The sequence below is a fragment of the Setaria viridis genome, chromosome 9 (assembly GCF_005286985.2).
Source record: "Setaria viridis chromosome 9, Setaria_viridis_v4.0, whole genome shotgun sequence".
NCBI lineage: Eukaryota > Viridiplantae > Streptophyta > Magnoliopsida > Poales > Poaceae > Setaria > Setaria viridis.
In genome coordinates, this window is record NC_048271.2 from 41,465,310 (window position 1) to 41,478,418 (window position 13,109).

The following is a 13,109-nucleotide window of genomic DNA, read 5'->3' on the forward strand; positions in this document are numbered from 1 at the left end:
TCGGTCTCGCTCTCGCCATCGGCAGATCAAACCCGTGGACTCCGCTGCACTAGCGGTGCTACAGGCCTCCTCCTGTTTCGCCGTCACCATGATGCCCTGTCCCTCTTCATTTCTTTCCGCCAGGAACAATAAACTGCACCCGCATCAATCGTCAGTTCGTCACCATAACTTTTGGAAGTCGACAAGTGCGTACCCGCCTTGGAGCCTTGCGTCAATCTGTGTACCGGGAGGCACAAAACCTGGGCCTTCCACATCCATCAGCTTCCCTTCCTTCTTTTCTTATCTTTCTCTTCCAATTTTTTTTATCCGATAAAATGAATTCTAACGGGAGACGCTTGAGCCCTTTTGTTCCTCTTTCCTGACAGGGGAGCCGTGGCGGTAGGGCCGGGGGCATTCTCGTCCGCTCGCCCGAACAGCGACGCGCCCTGGCCCCCCGGGAAGTCCACCCTCCCGGTCACGTGGCCCTCGCCCGCGTGTGCGCCCGCCATTCGCCGGCGCGTCAGGCCCGCACGCCCCCGCTACGCGACGACGGGGGACGCACCACGTCAGGCGGGGGACCTCCCTGACGTTGACGCATGCTCCCCACTAAATGGGCCTGGGGCCCGGCGGTGGGCCCAAGGGGGCTATTTTAGCATCCAGACCCCTGGAAACTACTTTATCCGGAAAAACCTCGCGATCATTTTTAATTTTGTACTACTTCCAGCATAGGAGGTGGTAGGGTGCAGGGCCGAGCCGGCACTTACGGAGTACGTGAAATTCAGGGGCGTGACCAGAAAACGTAGCGAGTACGAGCGCGGGGCCCGCGTGGCACGGCTGGAAAACGACAGGAGTAGGTGAGGTGTAGTACTACGTTCACTGTATATTCAATAATTTCCCCTGCACTGTCGTCACGAGCGGCTGGGTCCCACGGGTTGTGGGCCCACGAGCCTTGAGCCTGCGCCACTGTATACTAGTCGTTGTCCGTGACGAGCCGTGTGATGGACTTTGGAGGGGCCCCCACCGTGGGCCCCGCTCCGGACGGGGACGCTGCCGGGTCCGGCCCGGCATTACCATCATGATCCATCATCCGTCGAGCTCCATCATGCATTCATGTGCAGCTGTGCCTGCTTGCTGAAATCGCTCGAGCTTTCGCTGCTGCTCGAAAAGCTCTTCGAGTCTCCCTCAAAATTTGGGGGGTACCGCAGCGATCGACGTTACATATATGTAAGTACAATACAAACGGCACCAAAATTGTCAAATTGCGGCACACGATAAGAACTCTTTTTTTTTTTCGAAATACTTCACGATGAGAACTCTTTCTTTTTTTTTTCCGAAATACTTCACGATAAGAACTCTTGAAGGAAGGCGCATGTCATAAACCAGAATGTTCTTGGCCCGTGGCACAAAACTCTCCGGTTCGTCAGACTTCTTCCCCCCCCCCCCCCCCCCCCCCCCCCCCTAATGGCTTCTTTTGTCTAATGATTAGTAGCGGAAATCTCGATTTTTTATTATTTTTTCAAAATAAGAATGAAAACCAACTGCCCATTAGCAGTGGTCAGAAAATGACGTTGGGGCAAAGAAATTAAAAAGACTGTGTCAAGGCTCAATGATTTAGCTCTGACGACGCGTTCAATGGTTCTCCAACAGGAAGCAGGGGTTCAGTCTGTGTACGGTCGCTACCAGTGTACAGTGGGCGATTAGTGCGTTTCAGTGAAGCTATTACCTAGGTGCCCGAATGGCAGAGAAGCAGAGGAATCCAAGATGATCCCAACAGCAAACGGTGAAGCCGGTGAAGGTAGATATTATTGATCTGCATAAGCACGTTTTTCCAGTAAATAAATCTACTAGTGCATTAGCATTAGCTAGAAAGTGACCTGAGGCAAAGAAATTAAAGAGACTCTGTCATGGTTGGCTCAGACAACGTATTGAATGGTTTTGAAACAGGATGCAGTAGTACGGTTGCTACCAATGTACAGTGGGCGATTAGTGCAATTCAGTGACGACTGACGTTACTACCACAGTGGCAAAGGAATCCAAGATGATTCCAACAGCAAACGGTAAAGCTAGTGAAAGGAACCAACGATAATAGAGGTTGTCGAACATGAAACGCAGGTACAGTTGTTCCTCTGATGCACACCCTTGTTCTCCTAGTATCATATGATCGAAAACTGTGGTTTCTCTTTTTCGAAGAAAAAGATCATGGACTCAATAAAATACAAAATCAGCCAAAAATCTTGGAATAATAATAAGATTCGTATAGCCCGTTCGTAGAACATAAATCGTACATGACAGCGCTTTTTACGAAGGACGCCATCAATCCTTCGGACTTACTCCCTCCCCGTCCTAAATAATAGGTCGTTTTAATTTTTGTAGATTCATAGAATATATTATGGCTTGAAAGGTATGGATCTAGAAAATATGAAATGATCTAAATTTTAGGGTGGAGGTAGTATATATGGAAGCTTGATCGAAACCAAGTGAAAGGAATTTTACCGCACATTTGTAGAAACAAAAGGGGCAACCAAACCTCTAACTAGTGGCACACCGGCGAGTCCATGAATTATTTACCCGTCTCCAATTCACAATCGATATGGATGCTCTCATCCCGCTTTTCCCGACTGTACCACTAATGATATTGTTCCTGAATTGGTTTAGTTAGCACAATCAAAGCAGTACTGATAGCGATTCGAGAGTTGATCGCCATGATGGCACTCATTGTAGTGGGTGACATCTTTTCCTTTTTCCTTTGATCGCCTTTCTATCCCAACAAAACTTGTGGTTTGTGCAATGCTTTTTCTCCCCCTCTAGATTATATGCTAGACACGGATTGATCTGTTGCCACTTAGCAAACAAAACCAGCTAGTGCTTTGAATTAAGTAGTATACCCATCACTCGATGGCCCATCGATTCGAGACCTGATTATAATTATTAGCCATTGTTGGAGTCCAACTAGTGATTAGCGAAGAGGAAGGAATAAATAAACTCCATGATTATTTGACCCAGCCCCAGATCGATCTCTTTAGGTGAGCAAATCTGCAGATGCATCATCTAAAAACAAGTGGCCATCAGGCCTTGCCCCTCCTGGGAAATAAAAGCCAACTACAGGCATATCGCTTGTTCAGGATGCTGATGGCTGAAGATTCCCACTTGCGCATACAACTTGTTCTTTTTTTTTTGAGGGAAACCATACAACTTTTGTTAGGGTTTTATGTTGCATGATGAAGTCCTATGTACTGTGTCCCAGTCTCCCTCTCATCTTGTTTCAAATCCTCAAAGCTTTGTTTTTTATTCTATATTGTTCTGGTAGTAACTGATGAAAGCAAATCAAAGGGAGGATGCAAGCAAGCCAGCTCGCATATAAATTGTTAGCAGATCAATCGATCGAGTGATGCCGTTGTGTAGCATAAGGACAATGCCATAGCAGAAGATCTCATGTATCAGCAGCGCAATAGAATAGAGCCCGAGAGCCCATTGTATAACGTGCACGGGATGGCCATCGGATCAACTGGGGACTAATGAAAATTCAGGCCCAAGGGGGTGACCTGTCTACTGCCTTGCTTTCATGCAGCAGAGCCTTATTCTATCCTGCCTCGCGCATCACAATCACGATTAACTTAAAAAGCTCTGAATCGACGGGTTCATTACAATACTGTCCAAGGCTACTGCTGGAAGTATCCGTGTATTCTAACGTCTAAGTACAATAATCTCCGGGGAGCCATCTCTGCTTTTTTTCGCAGTACCCTCCATTCTCCATGTGTAATTTCGTTCGCCGCGCTCGCACATCTTTTCATGGCGGCGTGCGCATCGGATCCCACCCCCTCCACTCTGTCGGAAAAGCCTCTCGCGTTGCTCGTCGCGCGGGCGGCTAAAGACGATCGCCGTTCGAGGGCCAAATGCCCAAATGGCCAATGCTCCGTGCATACTTTTTCAGCTCGAGCGACGACATCGAGCATTGCAATGTAAAGCTGAGCCTTGACAAGGGCACAAAGGCTTTGCAAATCCAAAAGCTGCCCCCCCTGTAATCATGAATGATTGGTAGTATACTAGTAGCTTCCCTGGCACTTGCCTTGATCGATGCTTTCTTGTACGATAACGTTCGAGACCTTTGCTTGCAGAAACAAGTCATTCTGCGTACTGTTGATACCTGACCAATGAACTGAGTGGTGAGTATATACTTATTACGCAAACAAATATCGATTTCCATGACTTGTACCCTAGAAAACCAAGCGATGCTACGTCAAGGCACAATACAATTTTGTATAATGATGGCCTAGATTGCTGACATTCAAGCTGGCTGATAGGGAGGGTGAAGAAAGATTATGGCATAAAGTTCTTCAACAATAAAACTAGAAGTATTCAGATCAACAAGATGAAGCAACACATTTAGGTCAGAACAAGTTGCACAGACAGGAGGAGCTGCGTGTGTTTACAAGCTTCAGCTATCTGTCAAGTCTGATAAGCCGATAGGGGTCAGTTGGCTAGCAAGTCCCCGAATCCTGATAAACAGTGTTTGTTTCGTCTACTATGCTGTTTGCTTCGCGCTCTGTTGTATGGGGGGATATTCTACATTCGCATAATGGTGACCTTGATTCCAGACATACAATTTGGTTTCTCCGCTTCTCTAGTCCAAATGGGGGATCCTCTCTTAGGCACTAAGACTCATGTAGAATCAATGTAGATCCAACTGAACAAACGCAAGAACTTGTTTGAACTTTGGTTACTTTTGTAGTTTAAATACTAACTTGTGTTTAGAACAACAAAATGATGACTTAAAGTTGCAGCGCAGAGCGAATTTATTAGTACCAACTAGTACTTCAGTACTGATATATTGAACTTTTTTCATTCGAGGGGTCACAGTTATAGTTGTAGCTTTATAGGATGTGTTGAATTGAAACACCAAGCTCGCACAGTTAGAAACTCCAGCAATGATCCCTAAATCAGATCATCCTCACAACTTCATCCATTGAATTAGTTGGAACATCATATGCAAGCATGTGAAATGACCTAAACACCTTCTGTAATGCCGTGGCACCGAGAAGACTTGTTGCATTTGGTTTTTGCCTAAAGTAGTTGTCATGTGCCTCCACACCATCCACGACACGCAAGAAGAGGTCTCTTGACATTTTGAACTTCTCCTGAAGAATGTTGTATTGTATATTGGAGGACCTGTAAAATAATTAGCCACAATGCGCAGATTGCCACTAGACATGTCCCTCGGAATCCCTTGGAACTACCTCACGTCTAGGACTGAACCACGACGCTTCTTCTTGTGTCTCTCATAGTCCATGTCGGTAAGCATAAGAATTACAATAAGGTCGTCATCGTTTAACTCCTCTTCTTCTTCCTTCTCCTCTTCCTCTTCCTCTTCCTCTTCCTCCCACCATTAAGCAATAAGGTCATCATCATCGGAGAAGGCCATCTACAATATTGCAAAATTGCCAGCTTCAAATAAGAAAACATGCAACCAAACAAATAATATTGGAAAACGGAAATGGGCAGCCCAAACTGCTAGTACCATGTGAGGCACAAATACTATAGCCATAGCAAGACTGCATTTAGCTAACATGGCCTAAACTTTGGCACATGCTAATAATTGTATCCCAGGTAGAAAGGAAGCTTGCAGTATCTAGCAATTCTGTCTTGCACTCCTACTCAGTTTGCTATTCATCTAAAAAATGAATTCCCCAACTGAAGCTCTTTAACAAACCAATGGCACAACATACATAATCATCTAATCATTTAGATGAGAACGTCCAAACACAAAAATAGTGCAGATTGGTAGGGAATACTAGCTAAATGTACCATCACAATACGCCATCATACAAATGAAATTGGAAAAAAAATAACCTTGGCAGCCGGTGGTGGATGGGTGAAGGACCTTGGGGCTAGAGTTGGAGGAATTTGGGAGGAGTCAGCACGTGCCTGCAGGTGCAGAGCCAGTGCTCAGGGCCGACGGTATAACGGCGCGGGCTGCGCTCGGAGCCTCCGGGCCGCGCCCGCGCAATCGAGGAACGGCTGCGCGCGGGTGCTTAGGCCACCGCCGCTCGGAGATAGCGGGCGACGCGACCGCGAGGCAAGGACGCCGTGGATCCATGTCCACGCACGACCGGGCAGTAGCGTGGGAGGACGACGGGCACCGGGGTGTGTGCGGGAGGCGGCGCATTCTGCGGTCTAGAGTTCAACGCGCCAACTTGTGTGGAGCAAACTATTGCTCATGATTGTAACTTACTTTCTGAGTAATAAAGTTCTCTCTTTCTCCTCACAAAAAAAAGAAGAAGATGTGTTGAAAAAATATCCCTTCAGTTCAATGCTCTTCTTGGAAAGGATTGCTTCAATGGTAATGACAAGTAGGCCTCTCTTTCGCTTCATACTTCTTCACTAGTGGGCGTCTTTTCGTTGCAAGTACGATAGCAAGCACGCAAATCAGGGACATACAATTTGTGGGCTGAAACTGGGTAATAGGCAGTCCGTTTGTTGTTGTGTGAAAGGATGCATTATAGATCGGGCCGAATTTCAGATGGGCTCGCTGTGCTGGAGAATTGATCTTCTAGCTCTCGGCCTCCAACGATCATTCATGCATTTTTCAGTCATCGTTGTCTGATAATTCAGGAGGATCCTAGCACTGATCATCCTGGTAATGTCAATGGTATATAATAGCAGTGCAGAGCCTTACACCAAAATGTTGGGTCCTTGAGATGTTAGATACAAGCTAATGGGTATTTTGAAATTTGAATAGACAAAGTTTTGGTAAAATGTGAACGTATGTATGCGCGTGCTGAAAGACACATTTGTATATAATAGTGGTATCCTTTGGAAACTACGATCTACGCCCTCAAAAAAAGAAAAGAAAAGAAAGAAGGGAAACTACAGCACGATCTACCATTCTTGTCAATCCTTGTGCCTGTCATTCTGTGTTGTTTACATCAGAGGCATACGATGCTTCAGGACGGTGAACCCCCAGCTTCCATCTTCTCTTGGTCTGCAAGGTTCTCGGTGGTGAGCACCGGCTCCTCCTCTTCTGCAGGCTTCTCGGCAGTGAACACCGGCTCCTCCTTGTCTGCCGGCTTCTCGACGGAGAACACCGGCTCCATGTCCTCGTTTGCAGAATTCTCGATGGTGACTACCGGATCCTACTTGCCAGTGTCTACAGACTTTTCAAAGGTGACCTTCCTGTTCTCACTTTCAGGCTGCTGATCGATGATGACTACCGGTTCGTCCCTGTTCTCATCTGCAGGCTTCTCGACGATCAACACTGGCCCCATGTTCTCGTCTGCAGGCTTCTCGACGGTGAACACCGGATCCTGCCTTTTCTCATCTCCAGGCTTCTCGGTAGTGAACACCGGCTCCTCCCTTTTCTCGTCTGCAGTCTTCTCGGCCGTGATCACCGGATTCTTCACCTCGTCGACAGGGTTCTCGACGACTACGCACATCAGCTCCTTCTTTTGGTCCGCCGGCTTCTTGGTGACGGTCAATACCAGTTCCTTCACCTCCTCGTCTGCGTCGATGGAGATGCAGCAGTCCTCGTGCACCTCCTCCCGCACCACCATCTTGGAGATCCTTGTCACGACGACCTTCTGCACGAACCGTCTGATCGGCCTAGCGCCGTACATTTTCACCTCGCCGCGTGTCTCGGACAGCATCACGTCGAGGGCGGCGTCGGTGACGTCGAGGTCGATGCCCTTGCCGGCGAGGCGCGAGGCGACGCCCTTGAGCTGCAGCCTGGCCACCTTCCACAGCAGCTGGTCGCCGGCGGACGACGACGACAGGGGGTGGAACACCACCATCTCGTCAAGCCGGTTCACGAGCTCCGGCCGGAAGTGCCTCCTCACGTCGGCGAGGACGCGCTCGCGAGCGGCGTCGTTGTCCGGGTAGCCGTCGAGGTGGTGCACGTCGAGGTTGGAGGTCATGATGATGATGGTGTTGGTGAAGTCGACGGCGCGGCCCTTGGCGTCGGTGAGCCTGCCGTCGTCGAGGATCTGCAGGAACAGGTTGAACAAGGCGTCGTCCCCCTTCTCCACCTCGTCGAACAGCACCACGCTGTACGGCCGCCGCATCACCTGCTCCGTGAGCTGCCCTCCATTCTCGTACCCAGGCGCCCTGCACGCAGTTACGAAATCATTAATTATAAGGGATTAGAGTAACTTCAAGAGTCTCTAAAATTTCTTCCCAAAACTCTGTATTAGGATTTTTTAAAAAAATATTTTTCTTCCAAAATCTACCATCTCAGAGCAACTCCGAGAGCTCCCTTAAAATTGCCCCAAAACCTTATTTAGGGAAAAAACAAACAAAACTTACCTCCAACAGCTTACTAATCCTTCTCGTAAAACTGCTCGGACGCTAAAAACATCTCCGTCACCCCGCATACATGAGGGGGGTCCGATCCTTCCCCAATCACCTGGCACGCGCACCTGATGGACCCAAATCTGCCTGCATCTACCACCTGATGGCACCACGCCGGCACTAGCCGTGAACGCGTCGTGGAACTTGGTGCTGCAGGACGCTGGCTTCTGCTCCACAGCGCCCGTGCCCCACGGGTACGTCTCTGAGCGCCGCATCACATGTGGGTTGCTGATCTCCGGGGGTGTGCCTCGCTGTGCCGCGGCGCTGGAGGAGGGCGAGCCGCTGCTGGCATTGGTGGGCGCCGCCGCCGTGGATAGCGGTTCTTGCGCCGCCGGCCCGGACGACGAGTCGAAGAAGACGGAGATGGCTTTTCCCGAGGAGGTCTGGAGCTGGAACTCAGATGGGGAGAGCGTGAGGAAGGCGCTGTTACACAAGTGCTCATTGTAGTAGGTGACCGCGTACAATGGCGGGTCGCTGTGGTCCTTCTGTTGCACCTGCTTCGTTGCCGGGCAGTTCATGTTGTCCTTGTAGGTGCGTCTGTAGTAGTACCTGCAGTAAACATTGGGAGGAAATCAAGAACTTGTGAGTGAGATGAACACGAAAAGATCCAGCTTTTCTTTTGGCTTCAAACATTTCTTGAAATTTAACTGTATATTACGGTTGGCCGGTCCGGATGCGGTGAATGGGAGCAAAAGTCAAAGAAGGTTGGTCTGTTTTGAAATATTGGGGACCAGTTATTAGCGACCTGCTATGAGTTGATATGTTTTTGTAGGAAATTTTTTGAAAAAACCCCCAATACATAGGGAAGAACTTTTTGGAAACTCTAGCCTCCCCAATATTTTAAACAGACCACGTCAGCATTAACGTGCCCATTAGTTGGGCCAACCTCTCTCCTCCTCCATGAACTCCCTCTCTCTTAACGTTTTTCTCCTATCACCCTCCAACGCCGCCGCCAGTCCTTCCTCCCATCACCCCTCCTTGCGCCGCACAGTAGTTTGCCACCGCTTCCGCCCGTCAAATCTGTTGTTGGGTTCAACAATTCCAACAATCCCATCAGGAAAATCACAGCACAACAATTGACAAATCAGTTGCGCGCCATGTTGCGCTCATTTTTCTACAGGAATGTATGGATTCAGAAACGATGCAAACCATTCAGGGGATAGTATGTATCAATAGAAAGATAATTGTCCAATCAGCAAGTACATTGCTACACGTCAGCGGCCGTATAGGTTATCTTATACAGTACCATGCAACTCATAATATTTCCTTTTTTCATATGCACATATTAAGAAATTATATAGCTCTACTAGACAACTTATTGTACGGGTTACCTGATGAGTCATCTCAAGATTACGTGTCAATGCATGAGACCACCTATTAGACGACACCAATGAACTTACCTGATAATCTCGAGCATGGTAGGAGACCCCCGATTGGAAGCTGATGTATGTTTGATTCCCAAAAGGCAAACGACTCCAATAACTGACAAATCATCATGTTGGGCAAATTTTTCATCAGGAATTGATTCAAAAACTATGTCCCTGGATTCAGAAAAGGTAAGACCAAATACTGATGCCGCCGCCGGTCCTCGACCTTGCAGATCACTTCCCAAGTTGCCACCGCCGGTCCTTGACCTTGCAGATCACTTCCCAAGTTGCCACTGTCGGTCTGGCCAAGTTCGGCCACCAATGGACCCGTGCAAATTTCGGTCCCCGACGGGCCATTGGTGCAGGTGGCCGCCGACAGACAGGACTTGCCGCACCTTGTTGCCGCCGCACCGTTCTTGCCCCTGCCGGACTGGAGCATATGAACGTGGTCGAGGCATCGCAGGCCCGTTCGCGCCGCCGCAGCAAAAAGGCCACCCGCGCTGCCACGGAAGCCTGCTCGTGCTGCCGCTGCAACGCCGCTCGCGCCTCCGACGCTTGCCTCACGCGCGCGGTGAAAAAATTTGGCGGGACTAGGTCTGCGGGCGGGAAAGGAAGACCTGTGGCCGATTGGGGAGGAATGGCGACGCGGATATATGCAGGGTGATTGGGGAGTTTTTCGCGTTGTTGTATCTTTACGGAGAAAATATGGGAGTGTGGGACTTTTTTTTTCATTTTTCTCCTAAATTAGATTTTGGGGGTAATACAAGGGAACTTTTGGAGTTGCTCTTATGTGTGCAAGTGCTGGAGCATGTCGTGAGGATTTGTGAACATATATACCCTGGAGGCGAGCCGATGAGGCTCGTGACGGAGCTTGTGCCGACGTGCTCGGACATGTCGATGCGGACGAGCGCCTTCTCGTTGCCGAAGAGCTCCTCGGCGAGGGCCTTGGTGAGCTCGGTCTTGCCGACGCCCGTGGGCCGAGGAAGAGGAAGGAGCCGGACGGCTAGTCGGGTTTCGCGAGGCCCGACCGCGAGCGCGACACCGCGTCAGGTCGAGCAGCCTCTTCCGGTCATCCCGCCCCAGGGCCGTCACCGGGATGCCCGTCCATTTGCTCACGATATGCACGGCATACATTCAGAACATCACGTACTATTTATACATGTGTGATGATCGAAGCAATTGAGAATGCAGAATCGCCCAACATTGCCAGCACCTGCGCTATGAGGTCCGGTGCGACGACGTTGTCGTCGTCCATGGGCATCCGCTGTCGCTTCCTTGTTGCCTCTTTCGCCATTCTTTTGCAGCCTCACGGCCGCGCACGCCTCGTCGATTTGGTCGATAGCCTTGTCCGGGAAGTAGTGACCTGATGAAGAGAAAGACCCTAGCATTAAAAAAAAATCTATTCCTCAACCAGATTTTTTTTCCTTAGTAAAAGACCCCAACATTAAATTTTTTTTATCGGCATAAATAAAGTAAATAACATTTCGATCAGTGGTTTAGCTGGGCCAATGATTGACTGATCATGCAATGCAGATATTCCTTCTTAGCCTGTTGCCGTACAAGTTAATCCACGTAGATCTTTTTCTATACGTATATATATATAATAACTGACTGAAAATGGCTAATAACGGGGAAGATATTTGCATAAGCTAGAAATCTGGTGGAGATTTTGCTTGGATTCTATGCATGTGGGGTCCACCGAATCAGCACAGGACCCAAGGGCCGAAACATGCCGCCGATGATGATCCGCCGAAAATGCAAGCAGATGCTCCCTCCATCCTATTGGATCAGCGTATTTGTTACTTCACGGAGACTAAGGAAGAAGAAACACTCCCACGCAAATCATTCAACGCTTCATTGCCCATCGTCCTCAGTCTTTGAACGATTTTCACCCAAACGCATGATCTCAGTCAGCGTGCGACCGCAAGAAAAATCTTGGATCTTTTCGTGTGACAAATACGCCGATCAAACATATATGGATGGAGGGAGTAAACTCGTGATCATAATCATCACGCTGATCGAGATGATTCGGATGGCAAGTTATTAGAATTAAGGGATAGTCTTCTAATTATAAATTATAGCAACCAAAGTAGGAAGGTCCAGTTTCGTAGCTAGTCATATACGGAGTACTCCTACTTTGGTTCTATGAAACACGGTGCATAGGGTTTAGAAAGTTTTAGCACGTTCTAGTTCTGGCGTAAACTAAACTCACACCTAAGCAAGTGTGACGCGCCTAGCTTAATTATGGTGTGTACATGGACCAAACAAGTCTGAAACATATATATCAGATTACATTTATTATAAATTTAAATACGTTCTAGCATATCGACATAGTTACTTTCATTAATAAACTCTATGTGAAATATATCTTCAGAGATGGTCGCTTAAGTGAACCACGTCTAAAATGGAATAATTTTTAGGGGCGATCGGCTTAAGCGGTCGCTTTTAAAAAATGGTAGTTTTAGAGTTGGTCTATTACCTTAAAAATGGGTATTTTCAGTATGGGCAGAGTTTCTATCGGGGATATCGCTCAATTAAAAAGAGCCGAGTGCCCCCTATGTATTGTGCTTTATGGTATGTTGGATCCCATACTCTCCCTTATCTCTTCCTTCTCTCTCATCCTCCCATCTATTGAGATCGACGTGCGTTGAGAGGTGGTTAAGGCAAAGCGGTCATTAACAACCAACGGTGAGGGTAGGCACTGCTGTGGGAGGAGAAGGCGTCATAGTGGGCCCGCTTAGTCGTAGGTGGAGCTATGTCTCCTAGACTCCTAGGGGTTTGCAAGAAGCCTTACTTGGTGTGGGCGTTGCTCGGCAGCCTCTGCAACCGGTTGTTGCTGTTGTTCATGCTAGGTGAGGATGCGGTGATGGTAGCTTCAGGTACATCGTCCTTAGCCTAATGCCGCACTTTACCATCTTTGGGTATGGCTTGTTGGTGGCACCTTGGTGCTCCTCGACAATAATGCCAGTCGTTAGCTGCTTTTGCTTCTTTCATGGTGCATTTCAACATTCATCTATAGCTGATAGGAATAAGTTTTGCCTTCTATTGTGGACGCTGTTGCGCCAAGTTGTTTGGACAAGTTGGTTGTTTTGGCGTTAGTTATTGAATTTAGGAATCCTAAACATCATATATTAAGGATGCAAGGAGTACAATGGAGCATACCAACAATGATGCAAGGTGGCATGGTGGCGCTCTTCCCCCATATGGTCATAGGGTGATGATGATGCTATTTTGAAGAGCTGGGGAACATGTTGTGGTTTAATTTCGTAGGAAGTCGGTGCTGCTGCATTTGCGAGCTAGGAGCGATGACCTACGTCCTACGATTGACACAGGTGGGACACTGCTAAGTTCTTGAATTATTTTAGTTGTTTTAGTGGTGCGCTTAGTTATGCAATTCTGAGCGGGTTGTGGTGTTGATTTCAT

The 13,109-nt window shown here is 48.2% G+C and overlaps 1 long non-coding RNA gene and 2 pseudogenes across 1 annotated transcript; 1 reads left to right on the forward strand and 2 right to left on the reverse strand.

Annotated features, from left to right (window-relative positions):
• Positions 1 to 4,905: 4,905 nt before the first annotated feature.
• Positions 4,906 to 6,305, reverse strand: LOC117839574 (uncharacterized). Its single transcript, XR_004636851.2, has 2 exons — positions 5,827 to 6,305; positions 4,906 to 5,398 (listed from the first exon to the last, which is right to left on the reverse strand). It is a non-coding gene; the product is annotated as an uncharacterized lncRNA (long non-coding RNA).
• Positions 6,306 to 7,109: 804 nt separating this feature from the next.
• LOC140221211 (chaperone protein ClpB1-like) lies at positions 7,110 to 10,820 on the reverse strand (annotated as a pseudogene).
• On the forward strand, positions 8,345 to 8,955 carry LOC140221413 (uncharacterized; annotated as a pseudogene).
• Positions 10,821 to 13,109: the final 2,289 nt, after the last annotated feature.